Source organism: Triturus cristatus, chromosome 3_2 (assembly GCF_964204655.1).
Source record: "Triturus cristatus chromosome 3_2, aTriCri1.1, whole genome shotgun sequence".
Classification (NCBI taxonomy): Eukaryota; Metazoa; Chordata; class Amphibia; order Caudata; family Salamandridae; genus Triturus; species Triturus cristatus.
This window is the reverse complement of record NC_140584.1, coordinates 1,082,912,200-1,082,929,553: the sequence shown is the minus strand read 5'-3', so window position 1 is coordinate 1,082,929,553 and position 17,354 is coordinate 1,082,912,200.

Genomic DNA, 17,354 nt, shown 5'->3' with positions numbered 1-17,354 from the left:
AATATTTTACAAATTAAGCACTGAGCACTCCATTGTTTTCAATAGAGCTTCCAACGTTCCAATGTTCTAATACAGGTTACATCTCGTTTATTAATAGATCATTGCTGGTAGCCGTAACAGTAGACAGGGCCCATTCAGCGACTTTGTTACCTATTCCGTTTTGCAGCACTGAGTAGAGGCATGTAGCTGACATCAGATTTATCCTGAGTCCATACATAGGAAGCAGGCAGACAGAACGCGTTGCAGTTCCGTGAAGCAAGTACATGGGTGCTGCTTTAGGATCAATCACACATACCTCTTGGTATTAATATCCGTAAACAAGGAACCCTTGGCTCTTTGATATACGCTGTACTGAGTATTATTATTATTACACCATTGTTTGGATTAATGAGTTGTATGCCAACTATACAGTTGGGGTCTCTACTCCATTGGTGATATGTCTCATGTTGCTACGGTACACTGCCCAATTTCACCATTGACCATATGTGTAAGTTGACCGTTCATGACTACTTGTAGATATCTAATGCCATTAGTACTTCCACTTTGCACACCGTGCCCCGTATATTTGTGGTCTCTAATTTGTAAGTGACATATGACGCAAATAAATGTGACAAATGGTAACACTCAGCAGGTAGTAGCATAGGTATCATCTATTGTAGTGAGGACGGGGTTCTATGTACACACATTACTATGTTAGCATAAGCACGTTAGATGTAAAACACCATCCTGCCACTTTGCTGCTTTTGCACAAGACACTGCAGGTAGCTGTTATTACAAGAAAAATTGCTTGCCTGCTTTATCTTCACATGAGAACGGTCTGTTGTTCACATCCCTAGACGTGCACCGCGACCTTAGTCTGAACACTGTGTGAAGAAGACGTCAAGGTCAAATAACAATGTATGCTTTTGAATTCAGGTTGATCGGCCCATGCTCTAGACATAACACGCACACAGCTGCAAATATCTGAAACTCGGGTGCCTTTAATATTTCATTTCACTTGGAGAAAACCTTTCCAGACACAGAGAGCAGAGCAGAGCAGAGCTGATCTTGTGATGTGATTCACCTAAGCTGACATTCAAGCCTAGAGACCTTCTATTAGTTTCATAAAACTAGTTTACTAGCGAAGGGAGGGTGGCTGTTTTCCACTATCATTTGTAATATGATTTCTCCCTTCATTTTCTATGGTTTTGTAACAATGCTGATGGTTTTGTTTTTAATCATTTGTCTGCTTATGTTAGCCAAAGTACTGCACCTTAGAGCACATAGTTAAAAATAAACATTTTAAACTTTACTGTGTCTCTGATTACTCTTGTTGTGGACTGATATGAGAATAATAACGAAAAGGTGTTCCTGATTCCCACCATTCCTGAGAGTACTCTAAGTCGTTTGTTCTGGGTTGTCTAATCATTGGTAGCTTCGAGATGATACAGAGAACGAATGAGACACTGATGCTAGTCGGGTAGGGGTTCTGGGTACTGAGGTGAGTTTTTGGTACACCACAATTCACAATTCACTGAGGTCCTGGTTTCCTGCGCATAGTTCTGTGCATGAGCAGAATCCCTGCAACATGGCGCACCTAACGTTTTGGTCTTATGATTGAGACCAAATCACAAAGAGGAGCTGGAGGGGCAGAGAACAGGTCATCCCCCACTCAGAAATCTGTATACAATAAAGGACCTGTTCCCACAGTGAGCATTTGGTTCATGTATCCATTGCAGTCGTCATCTGATTTTAGACAAACTGTAGAGCAAGTGTTTTAATGTCATCTATGCTACTTCTAGGTATGGCTCACTATTCAAAGAAAAGACAAAGATTATTCAAACGAGATAAGAAAACGACTGTCTTTTTATCCAACAATAATATCTGCAAACACCCACATGTGAAAAAAGTGTAGGAAAAGAGTGATGGCGCCTCACGGTAGCAACACCACAGAGGATAAAGCAGGAAGGTACTCGCCTGCTACCTCAAGATCTCATCATCAGCTGCCACCACTCCGCAGAAAGAAAATGTGTGTGAGAAAGTGTAGACAAGGGACTGGGTATTAACCCAAAACGTAAAACTGCTAGGGTGTGTAACAGAAAGAAGAAAAAAGCTGTGCAGAGAACCGTGCACCGTAATAGACCCCACAGTGTATGTACACAAATTTGGGTTGGTTCACACTGGCTTTCTACTTTTTATTCTATGCTGTGTGACCACTCATATATAAAATGCCGACATGTTTCATTGCCATTTGGAAAAACTCACGGCAATTTCTTCAGGGCGTGGGGTATTGTCATTTCCCTCTTTAGCCTCGCTTGATCATTTAAAAGCAGTTCTGTTGGATAAAAGACAGACAAACAACACATATCCAAAATATTTGGCTTCTGGTTCAAAAGGGCCTATTGCTGTATATACACCATTCCCAATTGAGTATCCCCCATAATGTTTACCGGGATATTGCCCATCGTGGGCATACCTTTACCCTCGAGCTTGTGTGTATGTGGCGGCGGTCACTTGTTCAGGGCTCATCCCCTCGACTCCTATCGTGAGTCTGTAAATACACAATGGAAGACATAAATCAGAAGGTTTGAATTAAAAGGTTTTAAGGGAAACGGGTATCGAATTCCCACCGCTCCCTGTGACATAGACTGCTATTTCTCTTAGTCTTGGTGCATCCCAATTTCGCTGTTGTGTAACTCCTCATGTATAACTACTGCTTTGCGGGGGCCGGTCTTGTATCAAAGGAGTTGCTCATATCGAGTTCTACCCACCGCATGGGGTATTATCCCTCATATGTCCCGCTCATGATACGACTCTTAGTGCCTGTTGAGTGGCTCATACAAAGTGTATCTACTGTTGATTGGTGGAGCCGGTCTCTTACTGAAAAATTATTTCTCGTATCAGGTCAAGACGTGCCCCTTTTGGAACCCCCGGCCGAGCCGAGTTATCTAGTACAGGTATCCCTTAGTCTGTGGTGTGCCCTGCTTTTAAAAAAATATATATATACCCCACTTTACAGAAAACGTGTAACAGGACTCACCGATATTACGTCCGTGTCCGGCATTCACTCAGCACTGCAACAACGCAGCAGTTGTCAGCCGAGACTAAGAGCGTGATCTCGCAGCTCACGTGACCACGCTATGATCATCCCGCCCATTTCAGGTCGTTCACATATTGGCTTGGCCGCCGTAACGCGCCATCTTAGAATGGTGAACGTGATGTGTGAGATTTCTTTCATCTGCAGGGCAATCTACATATCAGTATGCGCGAGCATACCACCACCTAGGTATTCTGCTTGTGACAGATGGCTTAAATCGTAAGTGATGTAAAAAGTCGTATGTGATGTAAAAAATACCTGTATCTGACAATGTTACAATAAACGGTGTCAGTGGTTCCGGGTGCCCCTAGGTGTCATGCTGTATGGTCCTTATTTATCTCAAACTTGAAGCACTTCCATACCGCACCCTCTCTCGCAATGTTCATACAGTAACCCCTATAGCTGGACTCATATCAACCAGAGGGGGGAAAAAAGGAGAATGAATGGTCAATGGATTATGTATAGACCTTATTCCACTCAATGGAATCATTCAGTCCAGTTTGGTCTACACCCTCCTGGTAAATCCAACGGGCTTCCTTACTGCTCAGTCTGGATTCCATGTTAAACTGGTCCCCCATCACTCTTTCTAGTACTACCCACCGTACATCTTTAGGATCATGTTTGTGATGTTGAAAGTGTTGAACAAGTTTTGTACTCAGTTTTCCTGCACGTAACGTGCTAAGATGTTCTTGAATCCTAACTTTGACCTTTCTGGTGGTAAGGCCGATATAGTGTAGCTCGCAAGGGCAAGTCAATCTATAAATAACGTTGGATGTGTTGCAGTTACTGAATTTGTTTAAAAACCATATTCGGTTGTTTGCGAGAGTGACACTTTTAGTGGCTGATGTAAGCCTACATACGGAACAGCCCCCACATGGGTAGTGTCCTTGCGGAATGTTATTTTCCCGTGGGTCTGATTTGGGTCTGGTATGTACCAGCCGATCACGTAAGTTTGCCGATCATTTAAATGCAAAGCGTGGTGGAGGCATTTGCATGTTGGTAGTACTTAACAGATGCCAATGTCTACGGATGATCTGCCTGATTTTAGTAGATAGAGGGCCAAAAGTAGTGACCACAGGAATACACTCGCCATTTTGCTTGGGAGTTCTTTCCAGGAGAGCCGCGCGAGGTGTGTTGTATGCTCGTTTTTTCGCCTGCCTGATTACTTTCTTAGGGTATGCTCGGTTCTCCAGCTTAGTGGCTAATACATTAGACTGTTCAGAGTATTGGCTAAGGTTAGAGCAATTCCGGCGATATCTTAAAAACTGGCCCACAGGTAAGTTATCCCGGAGTGCTCTGGGATGATATGACCTATAGTGCAACAGGGAGTTTTTGTCAGTTGTTTTGTGATGCACCTTAGTAACGAGCTTGTCATGCTCGGCCTGTATGTCCAGGTCCAGGTACACTGCAGATGTTCTATTCACCGCCCAAGTGAATTTTAAGCAGACATCAAGGCCGTTCAGCCAGGTTAGGAATTCAGTAAGTCTCTCTTCCGAGCCCTCCCATATACACAGCACATCATCTATGTATCTCTTCCAGAGAACAATGTTCTTCTGGAAGAGATTCGTGTGGGAATGGATGTGGTACGCCTCGAACTGGCCCACATAGATGCAGGCCAGACTAGGAGCAAAGGTAGCCCCCATCGAGGTGCCCGACACCTGGAGGTACATCTGTTCTTTACATGAAAAGAATTTTTTTGTCAGTGCGATCTCAATGCACTGGAGCACGAAGGTTTGAGGAGTGTCATAGAACCATTCAGAGTCCCTCAGGGCGCGGGCTGCTGCCACCAGCGTAGCTTCCTGAGGGATACTCGTGTATAATGATTCTATGTCTATGGTGACAAGAAATTGGTTCACAGGATTGTATGTTATATCCTCCAAGATTCTCAAAACATCTGTGGTATCTTGGACGTACGAGGGTTGGGTGATGACACACTCCCTGAGAAAGAAGTCCGCAAATTGTGACAGTGGTTCTAACAGAGATTGGATGCCCGATACTATTGGACGTCCAGGAGGGGGTCGTTGTGGCTTGTGAATTTTGGGTACAATATAAAAAGCCGGCATCCTTGGTTTTAAATTGATCAGAAATTCTGCTTCTTTATATGTTACCCATTTCTTTTCTTTGGCCTCTGTCACTAATTGAATGATAGTGGCCTGAAGGTCATTAGTGGGGTCCCGCGCCAAAGGTTGATAATTGCAGCGGTTCCCCAAAAGCCTGGCCACCTCGGTGTCATAATCCTGGGTATCCATCACCACCACTGCCCCGCCTTTATCGGCTGGCTTGATAGTGATGGTTTGATTACTTTGTATACTTTTTAAGGCTTGCCAATCTCTAATGCTCATGTTGCTATGGGCCACAGTATGGACATTTTGTTCTGCCTGGCTAATGTCTTGAAGGACCTTCTGCTCAAACACCACTATTTCCGGGCCTACTGAACTCGTCGGAGGACAAAAATGTGATGGACATCGCAAGTTGGTGGAAAAAATTGATGCCTGCTCCTGTTCCTTCAAAAAACTTTTTTAACTTGATCTTCCTCATCAGACCATAGAGGTCTGCCCGAAGTTGGAACCCGTCATGACGGGGGTGGGTACAAACCCTAGGCCTTTATTCAATACCTCCAGTTCCGTGTCCGTGAGTTGGTATGTGGAGAGGTTGACCACTATGTTGTTCTCAGTCGCAGCTATAGGGGTGTTCTGCCCCTGCTGCGTGTGATCCTTGGGGAGAAGGGCTGCCAGGTGGAGTTCAGATTCTGACGGGCCCGCCCCCTTCCCCGACCTCTGTAATTGGACCCTCTTTGGTTTCCGGGGTTGTGAGTTTGTTGTCCTAAATAAACCCTGAACATGGCTCCCAGATCCTCATTAGTTCTTTCCTGGGGGTTAAATCTAACCTGTTGGTTGGAGGTCGATGGTTGGGCAATGGGCTCTTCATCTTCACTACTTGTGTTTTCGAATGTCCAATTATTGGGTGTTCTTCTACCCTGTCTACGACCTCCTCTCCCTCCAGTTGTAGGCATGGGTTGTGACTGAGTTTGTTGATAGTACTGGTCCTCAACATAAGGGAAAGCCCATTCATGGCTGAATCTATCTAAGTTGCGTCTGAGTCCTTTTATTTTTTGATTGACCATGTATGTTTGATATTCGCTGAGGTCATCTTGAATTCTGGCTAGTTGTTCTTTTGTATCAGTTATGGTAGTATCTGATTTTAGTGTTTCTTCTAGCTCCAGAATTTCTTTAAGGAGCTCATCACTAAGCTTCTTGGCCGTACTGATTATCAAGACAAGCCAATCCCGGGTGCACTTGTTCGCTATGTAGCTCCAGTCCACCCGGAATTTCTTGTCTTCTAGAAAGATCTTCGGTTCAATGCGTACCAAGAGACTCGCCGGCGCTGCGCCTGCCCTTAAGTACTCAGTCATGAGCGCTCCATGGAGTGCTATCCTTATTTGTCGTTTCTTAGTGTTAGATAGTTTATCCCATTCATCACGGGCTGAAGGTCCCCCGTTTAAAGGAGCACTTGGTAAAAGGGAGGGGGCTGATAGTATTGATGCTATATGTTCATCAGTGAAGGCTAAGCAAAATTTGCCCATCTTCCCACTGGCACTAAATCAGGCCTGCAGTGATGTAGGTGCCCTGGGCTTGTGAGTAGTGTCAGAAAAATGGAGAGTATGAATCCTAAACTGTGATACAGTGTGTGGTGGGGAGTCCTAGGGATGCCAACAAAAAAGGATATGTGCTGTATCTCGTGGTGAATGAAAATCTAAAAAAGCTCTCACGGCTAAGCTGCCGTTCTCAAGACCAAATCACAAAGAGGAGCTGGAGGGGCAGAGAACAGGTCATCCCCCACTCAGAAATCTGTATACAATAAAGGACCTGTTCCCACAGTGAGCATTTGGTTCATGTATCCATTGCAGTCGTCATCTGATTTTAGACAAACTGTAGAGCAAGTGTTTTAATGTCATCTATGCTACTTCTAGGTATGGCTCACTATTCAAAGAAAAGACAAAGATTATTCAAACGAGATAAGAAAACGACTGTCTTTTTATCCAACAATAATATCTGCAAACACCCACATGTGAAAAAAGTGTAGGAAAAGAGTGATGGCGCCTCACGGTAGCAACACCACAGAGGATAAAGCAGGAAGGTACTCGCCTGCTACCTCAAGATCTCATCATCAGCTGCAACCACTCCGCAGAAAGAAAATGTGTGTGGGAAAGTGTAGACAAGGGACTGGGTATTAACCCAAAACGTAAAACTGCTAGGGTGTGTAACAGAAAGAAGAAAAAAGCTGTGCAGAGAACCGTGCACCGTAATAGACCCCACAGTGTATGTACACAAATTTGAGTTGGTTCACACTGGCTTTCTACTTTTTATTCTATGCTGTGTGACCACTCATATATAAAATGCCGACATGTTTCATTGCCATTTGGAAAAACTCACGGCAATTTCTTCAGGGCGTGGGGTATTGTCATTTCACCCTTTAGCCTCGCTTGATCATTTAAAAGCAGTTCTGTTGGAAAAAAGACAGACAAACAACACATATCCAAAATATTTGGCTTCTGGTTCAAAAGGGCCTATTGCTGTATATACACCATTCCCAATTGAGTATCCCCCATAATGTTTACCGGGATATTGCCCATCGTGGGCATACCTTTACCCTCGAGCTTGTGTGTATGTGGCGGCGGTCACTTGTTCAGGGCTCATCCCCTCGACTCCTATCGTGAGTCTGTAAATACACAATGGAAGACATAAATCAGAAGGTTTGAATTAAAAGGTTTTAAGGGAAACGGGTATCGAATTCCCACCGCTCCCTGTGACATAGACTGCTATTTCTCTTAGTCTTGGTGCATCCCAATTTCGCTGTTGTGTAACTCCTCATGTATAACTACTGCTTTGCGGGGGCCGGTCTTGTATCAAAGGAGTTGCTCATATCGAGTTCTACCCACCGCATGGGGTATTATCCCTCATATGTCCCGCTCATGATACGACTCTTAGTGCCTGTTGAGTGGCTCATACAAAGTGTATCTACTGTTGATTGGTGGAGCCGGTCTCTTACTGAAAAATTATTTCTCGTATCAGGTCAAGACGTGCCCCTTTTGGAACCCCCGGCCGAGCCGAGTTATCTAGTACAGGTATCCCTTAGTCTGTGGTGTGCCCTGCTTTTAAAAAAAAATATATATACCCCACTTTACAGAAAACGTGTAACAGGACTCACCGATATTACGTCCGTGTCCGGCAGATATTATTGTTGGATAAAAAGACAGTCGTTTTCTTATCTCGTTTGAATAATCTTTGTCTTTTCTTTGAATAGTGAGCCATACCTAGAAGTAGCATAGATGACATTAAAACACTTGCTCTACAGTTTGTCTAAAATCAGATGACGACTGCAATGGATACATGAACCTTATGATTGAGACGCCTTAGTAGTGCTTATAGTAGTCCACATTACCCTCACTCTTGTTTCCGGTTGGCTAGAGTGACGGTTTAAACCTACCTGAATAGTTAATATCTAGGTTCTCTCAAGCTTGACAATTAAAAAGGTTTCATTTTATATTATACCCTTTTTGTCCTACTATTTATGTAGATTGCTTTTCTTCTCTGTGTCCTTATGGCTGAAGTCGCGCACCTCTCCGGCGTCATTTGACGCAGTTCAGGGTGCCTGACGATGGGATGTCTATTATCTTTGTAGTGACTGCCGATGCATCGCATCTCTATGAGCTATTTTACTCTTGGGTTACTTTGCCGGCAGTGAATGAGGATGAAGCTACGTTTCACACTTACACTCCTACGGCAGTCCCGGCTAATTACATGCCACATTGGATGCTGGAAATTCCAATTTCTGCTTGGCAGCATCGTATTTGGTTCAATGGTGCCCTCCCCCATACGGTTACACTGGTTCGTTTGGGTCCCTTGTCCATTCCAGGGGCCCCTTGGCCAGTCTTGGCCGGGTTTACACCACATCCACGTTATTTGCAAGCCCCGGTGGGTGACTTACATCAGCTCCATACCGCCTTAATTACGGTACATAGGGCTATAGTGCAATACGTCTCACGCAATGTCCAGGTGGGGGCACCTGGAGTTGCGGCCCAACCAGCTGGCCCGGCCGGGATTACTATTAGTCCCGTCATGGTTAATTCGGTAATGGGCAAGCGCCCCCAGAATAAGGACGATATGCCTCATTGGCTTGCTGAGAAATTTGACCAGCTGGAAGCAGTTTTTCCGAATTCTACTCCTGTGGAAAAACACAGGATCCTCACCATTAGTTTGCAGACAGACTTAGTCTCGGAGGTAGCTGATTGTGATAACTGGGGTAAAGTGTTTGCGGCAGTCTACTCGAAGTGCTTCGGCACACCTTCAATGGCTGTACTGCCCTCTGTGATCAAGCGTGTTCAGCATCAACATGGTCCGGACGCGGCGGTTGAGTTAGGGATGAGACTTGTCAGCGTGCTCGACGTAGTTACCACGCTCATCCTTGCTAACGTCAAGGGAGATGCGGTTAACTTTCAAGTGTCGAATGAGGTGTGCCTCGTCACCAAAGTCGATAAACCCCGGCAGTTACCAAAGATTATTGCGGAGGCTTATAAAACCATTGGCCGCAATAGTTTAGGGGTTAAGCCTTTTGTTCAAACGACAACAACGCAACCGCAAACTAAGACGGGGACGTCTTCTAAAGTATTCCTAAACAAAAGTGGAAAGCTAAAAAACAGGGGAAGCAGCCACAGAAACAGGGGTCTCGTCCCGCGTCACCGGTTCAAGCGACTACTGAACGCACATATGATTTGTGCGATCGCACTAGGATTAGGTCTCCTGATAGATTTCAGGTTCCTGAACAACGTTCTCCTCGTTCTTCACAGGGAAACTTCGGTCTCACAGTCCGGTGGAGGAGAACGTGGCAACATGGACATGAGCAGGCCCGCCAGGCTGACGCTAAAGGCAAGCAGGACGAATTTGCGCGACAACGACCCCCGTTTCAAAAGAAGAAAGTTGCTGCACTAACAGCGAGGTATGCCACAGATAGTGAGAACGCAGCTTCGGAACCTGACATGGGCGCTAACACTGCTAGACAGCGCAGGTTACAGTAGTGCAGCAAGCACTGCGTCCATATCTGAAGGCGACAGCAACTGACACATTCATTACTGTAGAAACTGCTGATACTAGTGTGGCTCCCCCTGACAGACTATATGACATAGTCCTTTTAATTCAAGGTGACATACAACGTACCATAAAAGGGATTTTTTGGGAAAATCTGACCTCTACATATGACATTCTGTTAGCAGAGGCAGACTGGACCCCAGCTTTCATTTTGGCCGCTCCTAGAGGGGAGAGGTAATCCTCCCATCTTTTGCACATACTGTGCCGAAGGATCAGGCTCAGAACTTTGCAGAAGAGTGAGCTCAGGTTCTTGCTCCAGCGTTGTACCGTACTCAGGTTGGGTGGGATAAATTGTCGCCAAGCCATGAGATTCCATTACGGTCTATGCCCCAGCCACAACCCCAATATCCCATGCGCTGCGAAGCTAGATCTCACGTTGCAGAAATCCTTGAACAATTGGAATATCAAGGTGTAATTGAGACATGTGTGTCACCCATGAACAATCCTCTTTTCACTATAACCAAACCTGATGGGTCGTACCACCTAGTTTTGGATTGCCGGCATTTGAACTCTCATTGTCGGACCTGTGCTGTACAGAATACCCACAGTTCTGCCCTCATTGATAGTCTCGTGAGAAAAAGGTTTAAGACCACACTTGACATCTCCAATGGCTTTTATAGCCATAATCTGTCCTCTATTAGTAGTCAGTGGACAGCCTTTACTTCTGGCGGCAAACAGAAACAGTTTAAAAGATTAGCCATGGGCTATAAAAACAGTCCAGGTGTCTTTGCCGCACGTGTGGTCTCTCTGTTAGAGAGTATTGACCCTGATGCGTACTCGTATGTTGATGATATCTATCTCACAGACGATGAATTATGGCCGCATCTGTGTCGCGTTGACCGCATCATTGTCATGTTTGCGGACTTCGGTTACAAATTCAACTTTGCAAAGTCGGACATTGCAGAGTATACAGTGTTGTTTTTGGGCTATGAACTCAACAACGAAGAACGAGGTTTAGCACCTCACTTCCTGGAGAAGTGTGCATGTTTGCGTGCTCCAACAACACTGAAAAAACTACAATCTTTGCTGGGTTTTTTAAATTTTGGGCGTACTTACATTCCCGATTATGCCCAGGGTATCAAGCCACTATATGCCTTGGTACAACCTACTTTTTCCAAATTGAGCTTGCTGCTAGAACATTCAGCTATCCTGCAATCTTTACAGGCTGATCTTCTTGCTTCGAAATACTTACTGACAAGTGATAACCACACTAACCTGGTGATAAGATTTGTGCCTGGCGCAGTGGGTTTCACGTACTTAACGTTCAATGAGGGCGACACAGTCCCCATTGCCTACAAATCACACTTATACACATCAGCTGAAATGCGCTTTTCCACTGTCGAAAAAGTTTTGACTGCAGTGCTGATGGCGATTCTGAAGGAGAGAGCGCTGTCGCAAGGGAAACGCATGTTGGTTGTTACACCATATCCTACCCAGGAGGCAATGACGAAAGCCAGTGTACCTAATTCTAAAGCTTTGCATCCACGTTGGATACAATGGGCCACTTCTTTGACATCACCGGATGTCACTTACATCTTTGATGCCTCATTGCAGACTCAGAAGTACTTGCAATATGAATTTGTTCATCCGGCTCCTCTGTCCTTGCGCCTGCTTGACGATTACCATTGTATCATTTACACTGACGGTTCGGCGCAACTGCCGACGGAATCTAAGCATGCTTATTCGGCAGCCTGCGCAATAGTGGCTGGTACTTTTGTGAATGGTAAATTCAGATCTGATGTCGTGCACACGCAGACATTGGGTGATTGTACCGCCCAGTTGGCAGAGCTACGTGCTCTGGTGCTTGCACTGGAGTTTGCTGATCCTCCAGTTACTACTCTTATAGTGAGTGACTCTTTTTACTGTGTTCGGTCTTTCAACGACAATTTATTCTTTTGGTCTCAAAATGAGTATCGTGATTCCAAAGGTAGCACAATCAAGCATTAAATGCTTTGGATTCGAGTCGCAGACCTTAAATAACGTCTGCCACTCGTGAATGTAATTCATACTCTTGGGCACCAGCGAGTAGGTGTCCACGCTGTTGGAAACAGCTTAGCTGACGAAGCAGCGAAAACAGCAGTGGCAACATATCTAGTAGCAGCAGTTACAAGATCCAAAAGTAAGATTGATGATGACATTTTGGCAGCTATTGCTGCGACAGAGAAGGGTGATAATTACCCTCTGAGTTTCCCTTCTAAATACTCTTATCATTTAAGTCCTGATAAAGTTCCCTATATGAGAATTAACGATGTTGGTGACAGATTGATTCCCAATGCGGACTGCAGACTTTCTTTGATAACAGCGGCCCACGAAGGTATGGCTTCTGCCCATGCCGGTGTTTCGGCGACTGTTACTCTCTAAGAACAACGTTATTGGTGGCGCGGATTGTATAAACAGACTCGTGCTTATGTTCTTAATTGTGACATTTGCCAGCCGATAAAGCCTTTGACTGCTGCGCGCCCACCTCAAACCCAGTTGTACATATTTAATAAACCACTTGGGTGCATTTATTTGGATCACTGCAGTCCTTTCTCCTCTGATACTGCTTACATCTCAGTTGCAGTGGATTCGTGCACACGTTTTCTTTGGGTCTGGCCACAACGGAGTGCTGATGCTCGAAACTGTCATCAGGGATTTGCGTGTCTTTGTGGGAATTTTTGCATGTGGTACCCATCATTCTGACCAATGTCCAGCGTTCGCCTCTAAGGCGTACAAAGATGCCATTAGATCTTTGGGGGTCCAAGTCAAATTTTCGTCTCCATACCGGCCTGAGGGCAGTAGTGTTGTGGAGCGAATGAACCGTGACTTAAAGCGATCCCTGACAGCTAGGGTTTTAGGTACTGGCAGGAACTGGTTGGCCCATTTGTATAGCGTTCAACGTGCACCTAATAATCTCCCTAGAAGGTCCCTGGGTGGGCGGACCCCATACGAAATGCTCTTTGACCTAACGATGTTTGTCCCCCACCTTGATGGTCTAGACATGGCGATGTCGGCTGTACCCTTTGACATAGATGATCACTCTGCTGTATTACAGAATCTACAAGAGACCAGAGACAGTCTTGCAAAGGAACACTTGCCCTCCACAACTGATGCTGCACTTCAAATTCCGGTTGTTGGCTGGCTACCTCGAGCTGGTGACCTGGTCCGTGAGAAGGTGTAGAACAAGAACGAGTTTGGCCCCTCTTATCGTGCTCCAGTACCAGTGCTTGGCGTGCAGGGTACAAGAACAGTCATTTTACCTCCACTTCCTGGTCGCAAGGATAACAGGTAAGTCTCCATTGACAATGTCAAACTACAGCGAGTGGCCGATTCTTCTTAGTATGACTCCAGCGGTCTCTTGTCCAGCAATGCTGAGAAATTCTGTTTTGGCTCAGGCAACTACCAACAGGCCTGACATTGCCATCGAGATGCATACAGTTACTAATCCTTTATTGCCTCCACCGGCTGGTGGTCCAGTTGAAGATACTGAGTATACTTATCCTACAGATGTGTCATTGCCTGGTTTACATTCAAGTGCAGTTGACCAGTCACGTTTTTCATTTGACACTAACTCTATGACCTCCAATGCCCCATCGAAAATTTCTATTTTTGCTGCTTGGTTTAAAAGACATTTTTTAATTCCCCCTTGGACTTAACATTTGGCTGGTGCTAATAACTATTTTTTTGTTTATGTCAATTGGATTTGTGGTCGTATTTTTTTGTCTAGTAAATGGACACTATCTGACCGAGAGATCTACAATTAGATTAATTGATGGAACTTTGGCTCCCCACTCCTCGTCACACATCATGAAGAGGGACCAGACTTTTGTGAATATTACTGCCTGGGCTGTATTAGATGGGATTGTTTGGGATGCTGTTAAATTTCAAATTCATGGGCCCACAGAGGTGATTAATGTCCCCAATGTACTTCGTGTTTCTATGGGGGATATTGTGAAACAAAACATTCGCTCTGATGATTGGGATGTCCAAACCGTAGAGGCTCTTTTTTCTGATTTGAAATATTATGCTGCTTTTGATGCTGAAGATTTATATTTAGACACAGCTAACTACGGAGAGTTGTTTTACTACCAACATTTTCTGCATACAGCGAATACATTTAGAAATTTTGTCAATTATACACAATGGGAACATTGTCCAGCACCAATTGACGGCAGCTCCAAAACTCTACTGGACAAATTTACATATTGGCTGCTGAGTCAGCTTTCAAAGTTAGGCTGACCAACACTAAATTATTGTATTCCAAGTCCTTTATGGATGAATTAGCTATAGGGGGCTATGAGCTGTGGAAAGATACCGTTGATCTTAAATCTGTTTGGGGTTCTAAAGCATGGCAGGTACAAGGTACAGAAGCTCAGCATCGTGCTTGCCTTATACCGAACCACATGCTGTTTTTGAATTCTACCATTTTTCAGACCACCTGCTTTGGATTGAAAAATGAATTCCCCTACTATTCCTGATCTGGGCGCTTATCCAAATTGGGATAATCACACAGATCTGTCCCTTGATGCTTTGCAGTCATGTATTACTTATACATCCTTCAACATTTCCAACTTAGATCCTGAGGGATGGTTAATGTGGCAGAAAAGTTCAGAATCCTGTCAACATCGTTTTCTGGGTCTGTACCGTGGCTATACACAGGTTAGAGTAGACCCCCGATTTGAATCTTCCCATTCTGTTACTACCTATTCTGTAGGGAAGTTATGTCAGACCTGGCTGCAACATTCCACCTTGGCATCTGTTAAACTTCATTTATCAAAATTGAATGACAAAGTGGATTAGAATGATTTTGTTAAGGGTCCTGTGGGTGGCAGGTCCAAAAGATGGGTGTATGCTGTTTACAACGAAGTTTGGAAATTATCTCAAATTGAAGCTGCTTCCAGACTAAGGGCTATTGATCAAGCAAATTTAGAAAAGGTACTAGCTGTCATCGATAATAGCATCAACACCCTTTCTTCCAGAATTTACACATTGGATAATATTGTTTCATCTGTTGTGGATATTGTACAGGATGATAGGTCTGTTTTATACCATGGTCAAAATCAATTGTATTCTCTAATGCAGTTTGCATGGACTTTGCAAACATTGAAAGCTGGGAAAGTTCCCTGGGACTACATGAACATATCATCTTTATTCCTACCGTTTAATCTGACTGATAAACAACAGTTCATGTCCATGAAGGATGCAACATACTCATTACTACATATTGAAAAGTTGGAACCTTTACCTTTCTCTGTGGCCGAATCGAACTCAGCTGTGTGGCTTATCCACGGTTTAATCACCTTACCATTTCCGTTATATAAGATCAGTTCATGTATGAAACATTATGCCATAGGCAGATACGAACCATTGGGTACTGCTTTCCTGCATGAAGTTTGGTCACTCCCATTTACATACAGGTGCCTGAGAGAGGGTAAAGAAGTTTATTTAAAAGGAGAGGAATGCACTTCAACACCTGATCACTCAGTACTCTGTAGGAACATCCAGGTGCATGGCGCCTGCAACGTTCAGGCACCGAATTTAGCTTGCATTCTGAAGGGGAATCCTGTGCCAGCAATTACACCCACTTTTACATTATTAGCTAACAGTAGTTATTTGCTTTTAAATAATGAGGCATGCTGCCGAATGCTAGTGGGGATTCCGTACATTGTAACTGTCTCACAACGCGTAGTCTGTTGTAAAAATGTCCTCCCCCCCCCGCATGGGAGACTGGATGTATCCATCTGGCCTTCCATCCCAACCTTGAAAGCGGAGTTCAACAAAATGAGCAGAATAAGGGCTCTATTGTCTAAAAAGAAGTCGCTCTGACTTCCTACCGTGAAACATTCGTCCTTCACAAGGGAAACACCCGCACCGAGGTGCATGCGCTTTTAAATACTGATCTCCCCCTTCATTTCGGTGCTCTGATTCATACTATATTCAATGCCTCGTCAACAACTGGCTTAGTTCATTTTTTCAAAGTTGTGGGCTCCGGCCTCGTGACCTCCTTCCAAACAATATTTGATGTGACACCGGCATTTTTTCATTCTATTTTTTCCAGCATCTTCAGCGGGCTACCATTGATTCTCGCCCTGACTGCTGGTGTGCTCCTGTTGGTTTGCTTAATTCGCAATGGCTGCACGATCTGTATCACAAGACAGCCTGCCACGGCTGCTTCAACTGCGTAACCAGATGCTTGAATACTATGGAACATTACCACTGACCACTTTAAGCGTAGCCTATGGATTATCCTTCCGGTTCTCTTACTTTACTTGCGTGCAACCTGTTTTCCATTGCCTAGATTGTCCATTCGAATGGGCTCTGGATTTGTGCCTGTCGAACACGGTGTCTCCTGCCCTGGATTATGATCGACTAATGATTCCCCTGGTGGCTCATGAGTTAGACTGTTCAGGCATCGGGATTATGGCCTGTGGAGCAGCACATGGAGTCGTAGGGAATTGTGATATATTTGCGGCAGCATATGACTTCTTGGCGAGAAGTCATCTTGAAGAACACGCAAGTTGTCCTCTGATTGTGCTAGAGGCTCCGACTATCAAAGAACATGTATGTTCATTTACCTTGCTTGACTGGATGGCTGAATCTTTTGCTGAGCATTGTAATGACTTCCTCTTGGAGGCAGTTGCTACTTATTGTGCCTACACGTTGATGGATTAAATTGGCAGTTGTCCATCTTCCGCACGTCCAAATCCAGATTTTTTAATTTTTTCTTTTTTACTCCAATTTAGGCTGCATCACGCCCCTGAGAGATGTTTTAATTTTTTCTTTTTCTACAAGTTTTCGAACTATCACTAACCAATTATATGGATTGGCAATATGGGACCTTGATTCTGTCTCACTCGAACTCTGCGTTCCTACATTGATTCCCTACGCTGTTCGTGGTCCGATCAAGGGAGGGTGTAGTGAGGACGGGATTCTATGTACACACATTGCTATGTTAGCATAAGCGCGTTAGATGTAAAACGCCACCTTGCCACTTTGCTGCTTTTGCACACGACACTGCAGGTAGCTGTTATTACAAGAAAAACTGCTTGCTTGCTTTTTCTTCACATGAGAACGGTCTGTTGTTCACATCCCTAGACGTGCACCGCGTCCTTAGTCTGAACACTGTGTGCAGAAGCCGTCAAGGTCAAATAACA